This window comes from Pantherophis guttatus, chromosome 1 (assembly GCF_059756535.1).
Source record: "Pantherophis guttatus breed Tessera chromosome 1, ASM5975653v1, whole genome shotgun sequence".
Classification (NCBI taxonomy): Eukaryota; Metazoa; Chordata; class Lepidosauria; order Squamata; family Colubridae; genus Pantherophis; species Pantherophis guttatus.
In genome coordinates this window covers 280,594,700-280,610,577 of record NC_142063.1, presented here as the reverse complement: position 1 = coordinate 280,610,577, position 15,878 = coordinate 280,594,700, and the positions used below count along the sequence as shown (strand labels likewise).

The 15,878-nt window shown below is 38.3% G+C and overlaps 1 long non-coding RNA gene across 1 annotated transcript; it reads right to left on the bottom strand.

The window, feature by feature from the left end:
• Positions 1 to 11,168: 11,168 nt before the first annotated feature.
• LOC117671451 (uncharacterized) lies at positions 11,169 to 14,221 on the bottom strand. The gene is made up of 3 exons (XR_004592882.3): positions 14,109 to 14,221; positions 12,852 to 12,913; positions 11,169 to 11,415 (listed from the first exon to the last, which is right to left on the bottom strand). It is a non-coding gene; the product is annotated as an uncharacterized LOC117671451 (long non-coding RNA).
• Between the last annotated feature and the right edge of the window lie 1,657 nt (positions 14,222 to 15,878).

Here is a 15,878-nt window from a genome sequence, read left to right as displayed (position 1 = left end):
ATAGCGGGGCAGAGGTTGATCAGGTCTGTGATTCAGTGTATTATAATTTGAGTGTATTAGGTTGAGTATTGTTGCTATGGATTCTTTTGCTAGTTGTAGATCTATGGACACAAATATATTGCTCAGATATTGAATAAAACCATAATTTCATTTCCTTCTATTTTTCTTTGATTTTCTGGAGGCACTATAGTCAGGAGTTGACATAACATTCTTTCCCCTCTGTGAGATGCCCAAACTGTTTTGTAAGCTCCTTGGCTATCTTATATTATAGATGACTTCCTCCCACATCACCCCTTGGTCCCTCCATGGCTGGTAAATTGTCTCACAGGTATGACGGAGTGATATGGGATGGAGTGGTAGGGAGCAACCCAGCGGTGAAATCCTTTTACCTTCGCTACCAGCTCGGGAACGGGAGCACACAGGAACGTGTACGTGCCCCCACACGCATTGCAGAAGGTAAAAAATGGGACGTAATGATGTCCCAGTGGGTGGGCAGAGCCTCCTACTGCCGGCACTACCGGTTTGTGCGAGCCGGATAGATCCGGCTGGATTTCACCGCTAGAGCAACCCCAGAACTCCTTGAAATTCCTCCATGCCTCAGGAGTGTGTCCTCCCACTCCATCCTGCACCTTTCCTGTGCCCCTCTGACCTTTCAAATGGGATATTTTGGGATACAAGTCTGTCATACTTTCAGAAGAGCACCCAAGCTATGTTTCAAAGTAGCTTAATTGATAGACCTCAGCACCTGAAACCTGTTAATTGAGCAACTTGACAGGTTGCTAAAACTGCCATTCCAAGCACTCTGACTTGTCCCGTAAGTTAAGAAAAGTGGCCAGTGATTGCTTTTCTTGCTTGAGTGATGCTCAGCAGGACAGGAAACAAAGCTAAGGGAATCCACCAATAGATTTTCTTAACTTGAAACTATAGTGACACCATCACTTGGCAGTCTCATTACTTGAAGCAGAAAGAGCTCAGTCACTGGGGCAGTAAATTTTCAGCTGGCATACTTTTCGGCTGGCTCACGGACTAGCGGATTGCCCTTTCATACAGTCGACCGGCTGTGCTCAATGCCATCTCTCCTGTCATGCTTTCAATATAATCCTTTCTTAAAAGAATATCTATTTTATATTAGAAAAATGCAGAGAATGATGCTTGCTTGAAGTTCAAAGGGTAATTCAACATGAAACAGTATTAATTGGATTAAAATTAAATAGCTTCCCAGATCTCAGTAAGTGGCACCACATGTCTGACCTTGTGTGGGCTTAGAACAATGTTTCTCAACCTTGGAAACTTTAAGATTTGTGGACTTCCACTCCATGAAGCACACTGGTTGAGGAATCCTGGGAGTTGAAGCACACACAACTTAAAAGTTGCCAAGGTTAAGAAATACTGACATAGAAGCTAAATAGGATTAGGTCTCTTTAGTACTTCTGTGTGTGGATATACAAAGGATGTAGATGAGGCTGGAAAGTAAAAATACAGCTGGAAGATGGCAGTGGCATGCCATGTCTGTATTGTTAAAAAGACACCCAAATTGAACTCTATTCAAAAGAAATGTTATCTTTAAACAGCTTCCCAGAATCATTTGAAACAATTATGAATGCAACTGTGGGCATTGTGAATGGTAAATAAGGAAAGATGCAAACTCAAAATTTGTAATAAGCTAGTCAAATGATTTTAAAGTATCAGAGGTGCTGAAAAGAAACCCGAAGGGATCAAATAGGCTTCAGCTAAAACCAGAGATAGAAGCTGCTACCTCTCTGGTCATCCTAAGCATATGCAAATCAAGGGCACCCAGAGAAAAGGAACTGCTGATGAGAAACCAGTCAAGCTGCATTCCAGAAGGAATGACGCAACGCCGGACAATAGAAGGAAAGCTGGCAGACAATGATTTTTGGCACTGCTTCTGAAAAGCATTATGGAGGCATTTGCACTGACTCTAGTACTACCAGAAATTTCATTTAACAAGAGAGAAATGCCCTGAATTACATGTGGATTGCAAAACATTCATTCACCTCCTAGAAATGGAAGGCAGAGACAAATCTTTGCTGAAGGTAAAGGAATTGCAAAGCTGCACAGCAAACAAAAAAATGGAAAACCAATTAAATTGATTACTAAAAATGCTTTGTATGTACCAGTGCAAACTGCTAGTTTGATACCAATGAAATGTGCCAGGATGAAGTAACATTGGAAAGACAGCATTTTTTTGTCACAGATGGAACGGAATTGTTTGTGAAGGGGACCCAGTGGTGGGCTGCAAATTATTTAACAACTGGTTCTCTGCCCTAATGACTGGCTGGGTGGGCATGGCTGGCTGGGCGTGGCTGGCTGGGCGTGGCCAACTCAATGTTACTTACGTTGAGGGGCGCTTCACTTCACCCATCCTCTCATGACCGTGGGGATGCTGCAAAGGTCGTAAGTGTGAAAAATGGTCATAAATCACTTTTTTCAGTACCCTTGTAACTTTGAATGGTCACTAAATGAACTGTTGTAAGTCAAGGATTACCTGTACAAAAATACAAAAAGCTTCTTTGCTTGCAAAAAGCTGCCCTAAATAGCAGTCATTAGATTAGAAATGGGGGAATACACACTGAAGATCAATGAGTCACAGCCGTCATGGAAACCTAAACCATTCTGTCTGAATAGCTTCCTTTTCCTCAGCAATACCTGCAACCCGGAGTTACAAATCAGGCAGATTGCCAGAGCACATTGAGGAATTAAAATAATTACAATACAAGAATAACTATCAGCAGCCAAGTTACTCTTGCTCATAAAGTAAAACCCTTTAGTAGAGAGGTCATTTAAGCTCTCCAGAAAGTGGGTGGGCATATTTGGGCTACAAAATGCCGAGCTAAAGAGACCGATTAACAAATTAACATCTTGAGTGAGGGCTAATCCCATTCTGCCTTTGTTCAGACCTTGCTGCGGGAATTTTTGCCTATGAATATAGCTATCTATCGCTTTATCTCTTAAGTGCTGACATCTTCTGTGGCAGTGGTGAAATCCAAATTTTTCTACTACCGGTTCTGTGGGCGTGGCTTGGTGGGCATGGTGTGGCTTGGTGGGCGTGGCAGGGGAAGGATACTGCAAAATCTCCATTCCAACTCCACTCCAGGGGAAGGATACTGCAAAATCCCCATTCCCTCCCCACTCCTGAGGGTAGGATACTGTAAAATCTCCATTCCCATCCCACTCTGGGGCCAGCCAGCGGTGGTATTTGCCAGTTCTCTGAACTACTCAAAATTTCCACTACTGGTTCTCCAGAACCTGTCAGAACCTGCTGTATTTCACCCCTGTTCTGTGGGCTATTAAGGAAGGTGGGGGCTGCTTTCTCCCTCTAAGAAAACATGTTTCTCCATTTTTCATTCAGGGAAATATATTCTTCCTTTTTAATATTTCTCAAAATATTTCATTCTTCTAGGAGTGGGGTGGGTGCTAACTTTCTACAATTGGTGCCATGTTACTATGCCGTATTATCATTAGACAAAACTAAAACAAATTGGAAGGAGATCCACTTATTATCAGTGAGCAACCATGTGCCTTGCCCACTCCGAAGCAATGCAAGAGACTCCTGTCCCAAAGGTGCTTTTTCAAGAGGCAACTGGATTTTCTGGAAACCAAGAAAGTCCAATTGCCTCTTGAAAAAAGCACCTTTGGGACAACCATGACCTGGATGACTGAAGAATCCCCATAGACAAGAGACCCCTGTGCTCAGTGAACTGACAAAGCACAATTTCCCACCCAGGAGAAGCAATCATTAGATTCATTTGCACCAGTTAAATATACCAGCAGGTCTCACTCATCTCACAAGATATCCTTAGATAATCCTCCAGATTTAAGGAAAGATCACATGCCCCCAGAAAGGCAGTAAAAAAGTAAGTAGCTGTTCCAGACATGTTGGAAGTATACTCCAAAAAGCTTAAAACAAACCTTTAACCATCTTTAAGAAAGTCAAGCCCCAGGAATAAAACTACCACAAATAACTCCGGGGCGATGGGGGGGGGAGGTGGCAGGGTAGCAGCTCTGGAGAAGTTCAGTCTATAGACAGAAAGTCTGGGTGTAAGCCTTACAATGTAACACACTTAACCCAGAGGCAGTTTCTGAAAACACTTAAAGCAGCAGAGCAATTAAGATAAGGATTAGGCTAGAAATACAGGCATACCAGAATGTTTCCTTCCTACCTCCCTTGCAGGATTAGCCCTGTAAAGTGGGAAAAGAGTTCTTCCAACAACCGGTTCTCTGAACCGCTCAGAAAATTAACATCCGGCTCAGGAGAACCAGTATGAATCTGTAGCAGCCCACCTCTGAGGGGACCATCAAGATGAATGGCCTATATGAAGTGGGCAGTAGAATGGAAAGGCTAACATAAACAAAACAATCCTGACATAAGAAGTGTTCATATTTGTGGTGTAAAAACAAGGCCATCCAATCTTGAATGCAGTAATTTAACTTGAGAAGAAGGATTTATTAAGAGACTGGAAATTAGATCTTTATGAGGGTAAATGTATAACCTGTTTTTAAAAAAGTGAACTAGCCCCTTTTTTTGGGAAAAGAAAAGCAAGACACACAGTCTGTAGATATGATTGAAAAGATAGATATGGAATCATCATGACTAAATATCCAGGAGCAATTGATATCTATTGATGTTTATTGATAGCTTCTCCAGATATATATTCACATACTTCATCAGTGAGAAAAATCAATTGTTTTAAAAAACATGTTGCAACAGCCAGCGAATCATTGGATTGGAGAATCTCAAGTTCTGCATTCTGATAAGGGAAATACATCTTTGGAGAATAATACAGATGGTCCTCACTTAATGACTCTAATTGGGACTGGATTTTCCATTGCTTAGCAATGTCAGTTCCACTAGATTCCAAGTATAATAATTAGGTGAGGACCTCTTGCTTCTCCTGCCTTGTGTGAACTGCCTGATTCAATCCTCTGCCTGCTACCATGTTTCCCCAAAAATAAGACCTACCTCAAAAATAAACCCTAGCCTGATTTTTAACTGTGTGCCTAATTATAAGCCCTACTCCCAAAATAAGCCCTAGTTAAGATCATCATCAGCTCAGAAGATGAGCCTCCCGTGGCCGCCCACCCACTCCGTCCCACTGTCTTTCGGCTTGCCTGCGGCCTGCACAGCACATCCAAATTATGTGTCTCCCCCCGTGCCTCTGCTTCTGTCTGCTGCCAGTGCTGCCTGCTCTGGGCAACTGACTCTTGGCTTTCCCGCCGCCTGTGTGGTGTGTCTGGATTGCATGCCTCCCTCCATGCCTCTGCTGACAATTGCTGCTGGTGCTGCCATGTGAAGATGAGCCTCCCGCAGCTGCCTGCTTGCTCCGACCCACTGACTCTCACTTTCCTGTAACCTACCCTGTGCCTCTGCTGCTGTCTGCTGCTTGGACAAGTAATAAACTCACCTGCATAGTGCAGGCTGTGTAGCCCCAGAGTTCACTGACCAAGGGGCTCACGCCTTTTGTACAGGCACTGGGGGGTGGGTGCCCATCCGCGCTAATCACCTGAAATTGTGTTTCCCTGAAAATAAGCCTTATGCTTATTTTGGATCCCTAAATAAGAGCAGGTCTTATTTTGGGGGGAACATGGTAGCTGCCCATCCTTGAAGAACTCACTTCAGAAGTTGAGGCTCTGCCACTCTATTGGACTTGCCTCAGATTCAACTCCCCCCACCTGCCTATCTGCCTCCCATCTCTGACCTCTATTAAAGGCCAGCACTTGCCTCACCTGGATGCATCTTGTGAATAGTGGAAGACAATAGTGAAGATCAGCTGGGGTGGCAGGGGAGACAGATGTAGGAGCTGTAGAGTGCAGAGTGTCCAAAAAGGCAAAGATGAAGGGAGATAGGTGGGTGGGAAAGTTAATGTGTTGTCAGGGGAAAAAAAATACTTCACATTAACATCTTTTAGGCATAGTCTATCCATTGAACCAGACATCATTTTTAAAAAAGTTTTATTGGATTTAAAAAAAATATACATCAATATCAATACATGAACAGTGTGGCCTCTGGGCATATTCATTTTGATACAAACAGTAATAATATTAATAATAATAATTGTTGCATTAATCAATCTTATGTAATCCTAGTATTTATATACATGATTGTTTTTTAGAGTAGTTATTCAATATTTCAATGTTCTATTTTAATGCCAATGATATTATTAAGCATACGTAGTAATACCATCTTTCAACCTCTAATCTTTCCATCTAATTATTACTTATATTCTATTATATAAAATTATATCTGCTAATATTCCCCCTATTTCTTATTTCTACCTCTATTCTAATTTCTAATCAGGCCACCATTACTAATCCTAGCGTTAATACACTTATTTATATTAAGACATAGTCCTTCATTATTTAGTTGTTCAAAATCACAATGCGCCATTCCAGTAGCAGTCATCCTATTATTTAAACATACCTAATAATATCACCTTTCAACCTCCAATCTTTCCATCTAACTCTTACTTAATATAAAGGTGTGTATAAAGGCCATCGTTATATTAACAAAAAAGAAAAGAAAAGAAAGTAATGATAATTCCTTTCTATCCATCATCTCTTGCCCATTTTAATACTTCAGTTCTTATTCGTTTTTTGTCTTGCCTCCCATACTCCTGTCTTGGATCTGTGTCTCTATCAACATCTGGGTCTTCATCTTTGTTATGAATTTCAATAACTAAGGTAGCCAAAATTAATCTGGTTCTCATAAGTAGTTATTTATTTTTTATAGTAAATTCCAAAATCTTATAGCAAAAGTCAACCAGTAGCCTCTCACCGACCAGTTCGCTCCCATAGAGAGGGACTCCTCAGGGTGCCGTTGGCCAAACAATGTCGACTGGCGGCCCCAGGGGGAGAGCCTTCTCTGTGGGGGCACCTGCCATCTGGAACGAGTTCCCCCCGGAGATACGGAGGATCCAAGACTTACGCATCTTCTGCTGCGCCCTAAAAACGTTTTTATTCCAACAGGCTGGTCTGGCCTAACTCTCGCTTCTAAATTGGCTTTTAAATTGGGTTTTAAATGTTTTTTAGATAAATTGGATGTTTTAATTTTTTGAGCCTAAATTATTTAATCTGTTTTTAATAGTTTTTAACTTTTGTATGTCTTTGTATTTTATTTTTGGCTGTTTACCGCCCTGAGTCCTTCGGGAGTAGGGCGGTATACAAATATGAAAAATAAATAAAATAAATAAATTCCAAATTAGTATTTGCAGATCCTTTGTATTTTTTGGCTATTGGCTAGTGTCATCAGCACAAAGCAGGTTATGATATTTTAAATTTTAAAACCATACTCATCTGTTTCTAAATAAGGTTTCCTTAATATATATTAAGCATATAGGTTAAATAAGAGGAGAGTCTCAGAAATTCACAAAATTGACCTTAGGCACACTTTCCAATATTGTGGCCAAAACCTGACTTACTTAAAGCAACCAAATCACTTGGAAGATACAATATAATTTTATTTGCATATATACAAGCAATATACTGGACTCCCAGCAAAGTTTCAATGCTTACAGAGGCCATAAGCAAAAACTGCTTATATACCTTTGTCCCACTAATTGCAAAGGAAGATAAAGAAAAAGACAGATACAGTGAAAATTATAGGGTCATAGTGGAAGGTCTTCCATAATTGCATAATTTGCAGATAGAATATCTGGCAAGCCTTTTTATTTAATAGCATCAAGATTCCAATCTTTTGTGCTACCAAGATTGCATAAATATTTGAGTTAATTTCACTTGAAAAAAATGTAGTATTAATTTCAAATATGCTGTATGCTTATCAATAGTTTGGAATGTTTATTGTCCTTATTTCTAAATTTATTTATCAAATTTGTAAGGTGCCAATCTCCAAAATTATTCTTGGTAGCTTCACTGGTGAAAAGAAAAGATTTATGTAACATTATGTAAAAAGGACAGCAGCCACCCTGAGCAAAGAGATAAAACACTTTCCCTACATCATCATTAGTAGATACCCTAACTCAAAGCCAGGGGAGAGAGTCAGGTTTGAGACTTTGCTTGCTTGATACAGATTAAAGATGATAGAATGTTATCTTGCCTTAAACTGCCTACAAATAATATTTAATGTGCCTAATCTTTAATCCTTAGTAAGGTTATGTAGACCTGGAGAAGGCAGAGGAAGAGTAAAGAAGGAGTTGCCATAGTTACAGGCAACTGCATAACTATTTGGGTGTGTGGAAAAAGCTGTTTTTGGTATACAGTGTACTTTTTATTTCCTCGATATCTGTCATGGATTACTATTGCAATATCCATAGATACTGAGGGATATGACACAAGGTGCCAACCTCTCTATGCTGAAACACTATCAGGATAGCGTGCAGTTATGACTATCAAATAATGTGACTGAAATGTGATCTGGAGCATTTCAGTGCGTGTGTACCAATGGTGGGATTCAATTTTTTTTACTACCGGTTCTGTGGGCGTGGCATGGCTTGGTGGGCGTGGCAGGGGAAGGACAGTGTAAAATCTCCATTTTCACCCCACTCCAGGGGAAGGTTACTGCAAAATCCCCATTTCCTCCTGATCAGCTGGGACTCAGGAGGCAGAGAATAGACAGGGGCAGAGCCAGTCAGAGGTGGTATTTACCAGTTCTCCGAACTACTCAAAATTTCCGCTACTGGTTCTCCAGAACTGGTCAGAACTTGCTGAAACCCACCTCTGGTGTGTACATAGTACAACTTCAGAAATAAGCCCCATCAAGTTTAAAGATGTTTTTTCCTAAAGGTTAAGTGGAAGACTGCAATTTCAGTTAGTTTCCATATATTAAACCAGGAGTACCAAATCAGCAGCTCAAATGATCTTCAAAAATTATTGGTGTAATCTTAAGAACCTATCAAAAAGTTATCCCAGATTTGCAGTTTTTAACATGACAGAAGGAATAAAATCATTGCATATATGGGGAGTCATCCTAGGAACTATAATTAATTTTATTTTGGCTTTGCTCTTATTCCTTTTATTTTTGACCTGCCCTCTTCTACTATTTGGAATTTGGCAGGTAGTATTCAAGTTAAAACTTAAGCATGACTTTGTTTTCAAGGGTGAGGTTCTTGATGTTTCAACTAACATTTTTAACAACTGGCACATTTGGATAAATACTGGACATACAGTTGAAATATATGCCTTTATGGGTATATATAACTTTATGGCTTTATAGCTACCCAAATAATTATAATGGATTCCATGTAAATAATGGATACTAAGAGAAAAAAGTAGATTTTGTTTTTTTTATATTAATAATGATAGATAATTAGTGCTTCATTCTTACCAGTGTAAGTTTTATAATAACAGGTATCGTGACAAAAGAATGAGCTGCATTAGAAGGTTGTTAGCTTATTGTGAAAGAATCAGATTAATTCATGTGGAAGATGGTTAGTCGTGTTTAAAAAAAAAAGCAAAGACTATTTCACACATCTCAGTTTCATCTTGCTTGATGCAATGTTGCAGTCATCCACTATTGCAGTCATTTCAGACTATGTTGGACTGCCACAAAATTTCTGGAATAACAGTTTTGAAGCGTAAAGACCATTTTCAAGTTAGTGAAAGGTGTTTTTTTTTAGCAGTCTGACCATGCAAAAGAGAAGTCTGTAAGTGTAATATATAGTCAACGGTACTGACTAGAAACTGGAGATTTTGGTACTTTATATTTTAAATTCAGTCTGGGGCGTTGAAGCAAAGATATTTGGTCTTTTCTTCATGACATAAAACAAAAGCTGGATGTTCTCCATATTTCTGTGAAGGGAACAAAAATTAAACTTCATGAATCTGAACAAAAGATGGATAATTTAGAGGAAAACAAGTGAGGGACTGTAGACAATTAGGACTGTAAAGTCTTAAGCAGCATCATTAGTGAAGGTTTGTGTCCAATTAGAAAGTGAAGTCTGAAAATCAAAAGAAAGCTTGTATGTGGGCCCATTTCAATTCTACAGATGAAAATGTATAAAGCAACTCTCTTTTTTCTTCAAGTAGATTACTAAAAATATTGTAACTATTGTTATACAAAGTGATGGTATGTATTTCATGGTACTATTTACTTGCTTTAAAAGGGGATTGGAAAAAGATGTGTAAACAGATGCAGTGTCTCATATGGAGCATGGGTTAAAATCCTCCTAATAGCTAATTTAAAATCCTCCTAATAGTTGTATATTCCTAAGACTACATGGTCAGATTTCAAACTGCATAACTATGTTTTATTAATTAGAACTATGTAAAACACAACATTATTGAACCATAAGAACTGCTTTTGTTGAATGCTTTGTCAAGATCAAGCTACACTATGACCACTGCATTCCTGTAGTCAACTAAATTGATCGCTCTAATAAAAAGAAATTGGGTTTGTTGGCATAAACCCATGCTAATTTCTGCCAAGCAATGCATTATTTTCTAAATACTCACAAACCAACTGCTTGATCATCTCTTCCAAATTTTTTTCCACAATCAATGTCAACCTACCCTAACCAGTCTATGGTTGCCTGCTTTCTTTTTCCATTATCTGAAGATAGGAAGAAAAATTGCCCTTCTCCAATTGTCTGGTATTATACCTGTCCTGCATGATTTGTCACGGAAAGGGGCACTAGGATGACTACCATAAGCTCTTTCAAGCCTCTTGCAAGTAATAGGTCTGGACCGTCTGGTATGTAAGTCAGTTTGAACCCAATGAACCCACTGATTCATTTAGAAATATTTTAACTTGGCTCTTCAGTACCTTAAATTGCATTCATCTTAAAGGAAAGATAATTTGCTAAATTTATATGCCACCCATCTCACTATTCAAAGTAACATCAAATGTACTTCTTTCCTAAGTAACAGCAAAACAGTAAAAAGTTGTGATTAAAAAAAATATCTCTGGGTTGACCTCTAAACCAGTGGCCCCCAACCTTTTGGGCGCCAGGGACTGGTTCCACGGAGAAAGGTTTTCTGTGGACCGGAGGGAGCATGATTTCACGTGCTACTTGCATCCTGCGGATGGGGATTTGCTTATTTGTGAGGCCTAGTTTCTGGCATGCCATTGGCCAGTCCATGGACCAGGAGTTGGGGACCCCTCCTCTAAACCCATTTTCCACAAATTTCATTGCTGAGATAAATTCAATAATCATTGCTTTTTTTCCCTTCTAAAATTGAGGTAGATATAACAACAATAACAAAAAGCTTAGTTTATTCTGAGCCCAGAACAAAACCGCCCAGTCCAGATTGTTCTGTAAGAATATTTCAGTTGTACAGTTCCAACAGAAGAAAGCTCAAAATGTATCTTCTGATAGAGCAAATCTTGGGTGTCTGAAATATAGAGCATTGAGAACTTGAAACACACTCTTTCCTTGCTTCGAATTCTATGATCGTAAAACTAAGTGGGGTGGTGGCATGTGCTGAGCCTTAATTCCATCCAACCTAGAGAGAAAAAAATGATCAAGTGAATGAATTTAAAAAAATATAAGTACAGCAAATAATGGGGAAAAACTTTGAAGCACAGTTTTTGCAGCTTCCTTCTGCATGAAGAATTTATTAATCTCTTTCTCATACATACACACTTCTCTAAATGTAGAAACTCCCCTCCCCCTTTTCCCTGGAACTATTTCTGTTAACACATTCTCATTATGCATAACTTCTCTTTGCACCTTTATTAAAACCTGGATTGTTCCCAACGTATTTTCTAGTGCCCCCTTTATATGTAAGTAAGATTTATGTATGACAAGAGAGTTAAAGATTCTACAGGAAACTGTACTGTCCAAAACAATTATAATTCCTTTAGGAAAAGTTAACATAAATTCAGGCATATAAAAAGAGGCATTTGACATCGCAAAGTTGTGGAAATGTTAAATATCTTAGGTTGGAAAATTGTACTTCAAATTTTAAATCAGGATAATTTTGGGGCATGGAAAGATTATAAAGATTATTTACCGTGGGCCTCACCCCTTTCCTAAGAGGTCCCTAAAGGGGCGTGCATAAGCGCACCAGCATGCCTATCGTCCCTGTCCTACTGTCCCCATTTATTTGTACTCATTTCCTGTGTTCATGTCCATGTTTATACTTATACCTGTTATCTTATACATGTTTGACAAACTAACTAACTAAATAAAATAAGAAGGTGTCACACTAATGAAAGATTAGGATGATTCCCGTATAGGGGAAAATAGGCCATCTTCATAAAATTTCAGTACTGTATAGCAATAAATTTATGCATCCCTTATACCAGGAAATAGATAGGAACTAAAAGCCAGAATTATAATAAATTTTGGTCCAAATAATTTCCTGGAAATTAAATCCCGAAAGACTGCAGAAAATGGGTGAAATGTTTCAATAATGACTTGTTGATAAGCATATACCGTATTTTTCAGAGTATAAGATGGACCTTATTTTGGGGAGAGGAAAATAAGAAAAATAAAATCAGCTTGAGAGGCTCTCTGTTTGAGAAGCTGTGTTTGCAGCCTCCAAAAGCTCCAAAAGCTCCATTTGCAAAGGAGCTTCTCTTTGTAAAGGCAGCCTCTCAAACGAACCTTTTGGAGAATGTTTGAGAGGCTCTCTGTTTTGGGAGGCTGCATTTGTAGCCTCCATAAGCTCCAAAAGGATGGGGGCCGGCGGGTGAGGGGAGCAACATTCGGTGTATAAGATGCACCCAAATTTTCACCCTCTTTTGGGGGGGGGGAAGTGCATCTTATACTCCAAAAAATACGGTAGTTTTTCTAGGCGGTACAATATTTGATTTAGAGCATATTCTGCAATAAAACAAACAACAAAATTTGCTTTGTGTGTCAGGCAAAGAAATACAACTCGGTTCAGTCTTATTTACTAACAAAATATAAGAGAGTATCTTCTTTGTGACGCACATTTTAACTCTTTCACTTCCTCTTGTGATCCTTGGACAGTCACTTTCTTGTGAGATGGGCAGCTATACAAATTAGGATAAATAAAGTAAAATAAAACTTCTCTCAGTTTCCGTAGTTTGACTACTTGATATACTTCTTTTATCTTTGTTGGAGGAGATAATCATATTATAATATAGAATTAGAGTTAAGAAGACAGCATTACTAATATTAGTTTTAGTTCTCTCCACTTTTATTATACCATAGATACTGATTGACATTAAATTCCTTACAGATGCCTCTTATTACAACTGCAAAACATGGCCTCTGTGGCTCTTAAGGCAAGGATCTGGCTGCACACATTGGCACGTTAGAAGCAAAATTAATATCAGCTTTGTGTTGCCATTCCAACCCCCTACTAACTGTAAATAATATTTCAGAGAAGAACTTGATATATCATGATCTATTATGTTGTGGTGATGAGGCTGGTTGTTATGTCCTTAGCAATGATTTATCATCCTCGGCAATGACACAAATCATGGATAGCTCATGACTTGCCAGGATGTATGGTCCCTTAGTTGTGACAGTGATGAATTTTGTGCTTAGGTCATAACATTTGGGGAGGTTTATCTGATGTTTTCCTTTCATCTACTTCTCTTTTTTATGCTTTACTTCCACCTACTTCTAAGATGAACACAGATGCCTTTGCTGTTTTGTGAGTAGTGTCAAGGCAGTTTGTGGTAGCTTTTAGAAACTTGAGATATTTTCCAGTGTAAGCATGGCTCAAGTGATTAACATGAAGCTTTGGTTTACTTATGACCTCAATGTTTGTTTCATCTGCATATCTACTACTCTGTATCTTATGACCTTACTATTATCTTTAGTGAAGTTTGTTTCTGGAATTCTCTGTTGATAGGGATTGGCATTGAGCAGTCTTCTGTATAAAGGTGTCCTTTGGGTATACTAAATTACAAGTCTCAAACTGGCTGGGGATGCTGGAATTTATAATCCATTCCATCTGGAGAATGCTACCCTAAGGCATGTCAGATGTAAATTATGTTGACCATCTTATCCAGATTCCTATAAAAATTATTATCCTAGCACCAGCAGATTATTTGTCATGCGTTCACTAGGTTCATACTTAGAAACTTGAAAATTAATGATATTTTAAAACTCAAATATTTCTTATTTTATGTTAGAATAACAGGCTGTAGTGCATATTCTTAAGTTATCAATATTGTTTCTAAAATGCAAAGGACCTTGCTCATAGGATGCTCTTACCTTATATTTTGGTCCTAGGGGATATATTTTGATATTGCATTGCATTCATAATGAGTATAAAATGTTCTCCAAGTACTGAAGTACATTCATCTGTTTGGGTTTGGTAGACTTATTCCGACACAACAAGCCCACGTTCAAGCTGTGAATAAAGAGAAGTGTACACTCTTTGGATTGGAGCTGATGTAATCCAATGAGTTAGTGTCCTGTCAGCTCTGCTCTGGAGAAAATGAAACTCATATTCCAAACATTTTAATTTTTTTAAAAAATCTGTTTTATTTTCTTTCCAAATAGTTCAGACATTAAGAAGACATCACCATTAGATCCTTTGACAATTATTTTTAAAAGAATGTTAGTTTGTATATGTATGTAAACAATTGGTAAAGTAACTTCAAATTCTATAGCTCCAGCTATTGGTATAAATATATATATACTTAGCTATCAGTTTATTACAATTTATTTATTTATTTTATATAAAAAGAGAATATACACTATTTGCTTTCTTAGCTAACCATGACAGGGTTGAACAAAGTACAGCTTTCACTCATGCTACCCTCATGTTGTCTGTCTCCCACGAAGATAAATCCTAAAATTATTAACTTTTACTTAAACAAAATACTTAATGATGCCCATAAGATCTGAAAACCTTTTAGCCCTTCTATCAATCAGTTAATTGTTACGTAGCCAGGAACTCAGTAAACAAAGAGAAACTGGATGATGATATTGATAGCCTAATTGAATAGCTTTTCAATCCTATTACACATTAATGAAAATCACAACACAAGGAGCAGAAGGTAGAAAGAAAAGGATAATTCTTGCAGTGGAGAAAAATAATCAGTGGGGACTTTCAAGAATACATATTAAGAGACAAGAGGCGTTGTTCACAAGTGATCAGGAAATAGAAATGAACAATGGATGGTCTATTTGCAATTAATCCCCGGGTTTTTCAGAATACTGTAATGAAAATGTAAGTAAAATATGAACAGCTTGAAAATTATCTTCCCAGGCTGGGTAAATTGGGAAAGAAATGGCAAAATATATAAATAAAAATAATTTCCCGTACTTTGCATAAAATATAGCAATCAGAATGAACAAAACTGGAGGTTTCTGTAACAGAAGGACTTAGGGATTTGGGTTCATCAGATGATCAAAAATATGGGCCAATGGATGATAAGAGCTTTTCCCCCCCTCTTAAGTCTACAATGTAGAGGACTCCAGTGAAATTAACCAGTAGGGAAAAAAATCACATTATACATTAATTTATGTAATTGACTGGCACAACTATCTTAGATATTTTAAAAAAGGATTAGGATATTTCTGGAACATAGTCTCTCAAAGGCAGAAACTAATACTAGCATCATGGTGGGGATAATGGACCTTTAGAACCAAAGGCAGAAATTATCATTTATAAGGGAGCTTTAGCAGAAGTAGGCTCTTTGCTCCAAGTCTTGCTAGTGAGCTTTTCATTTTAGCCATTTTGGGAAGGAGGAAGTCAGCCCAATTGATGTTTCATTTAGGCTGATTGGTTCATTTAGGCTGTCCACTTTGTCTATGACTCTAGTCATTAAACATGAAAAGTTTTAAAAAGCTTATAATAACAGGTAATAACAGTCTTATTAGATTGGTTAGAATGCAGTACTGCAGGCTACTTCTGCTGGCTGCCTATAATTTGGCAGTTTGAATATCACCAAGCTCATGGCTGACTCAGCCTTCCATCCTTCCGAGGTCAGTAAAATGAGAACTCAGATTGTTGGGGGCAATAGGCTGACTCTG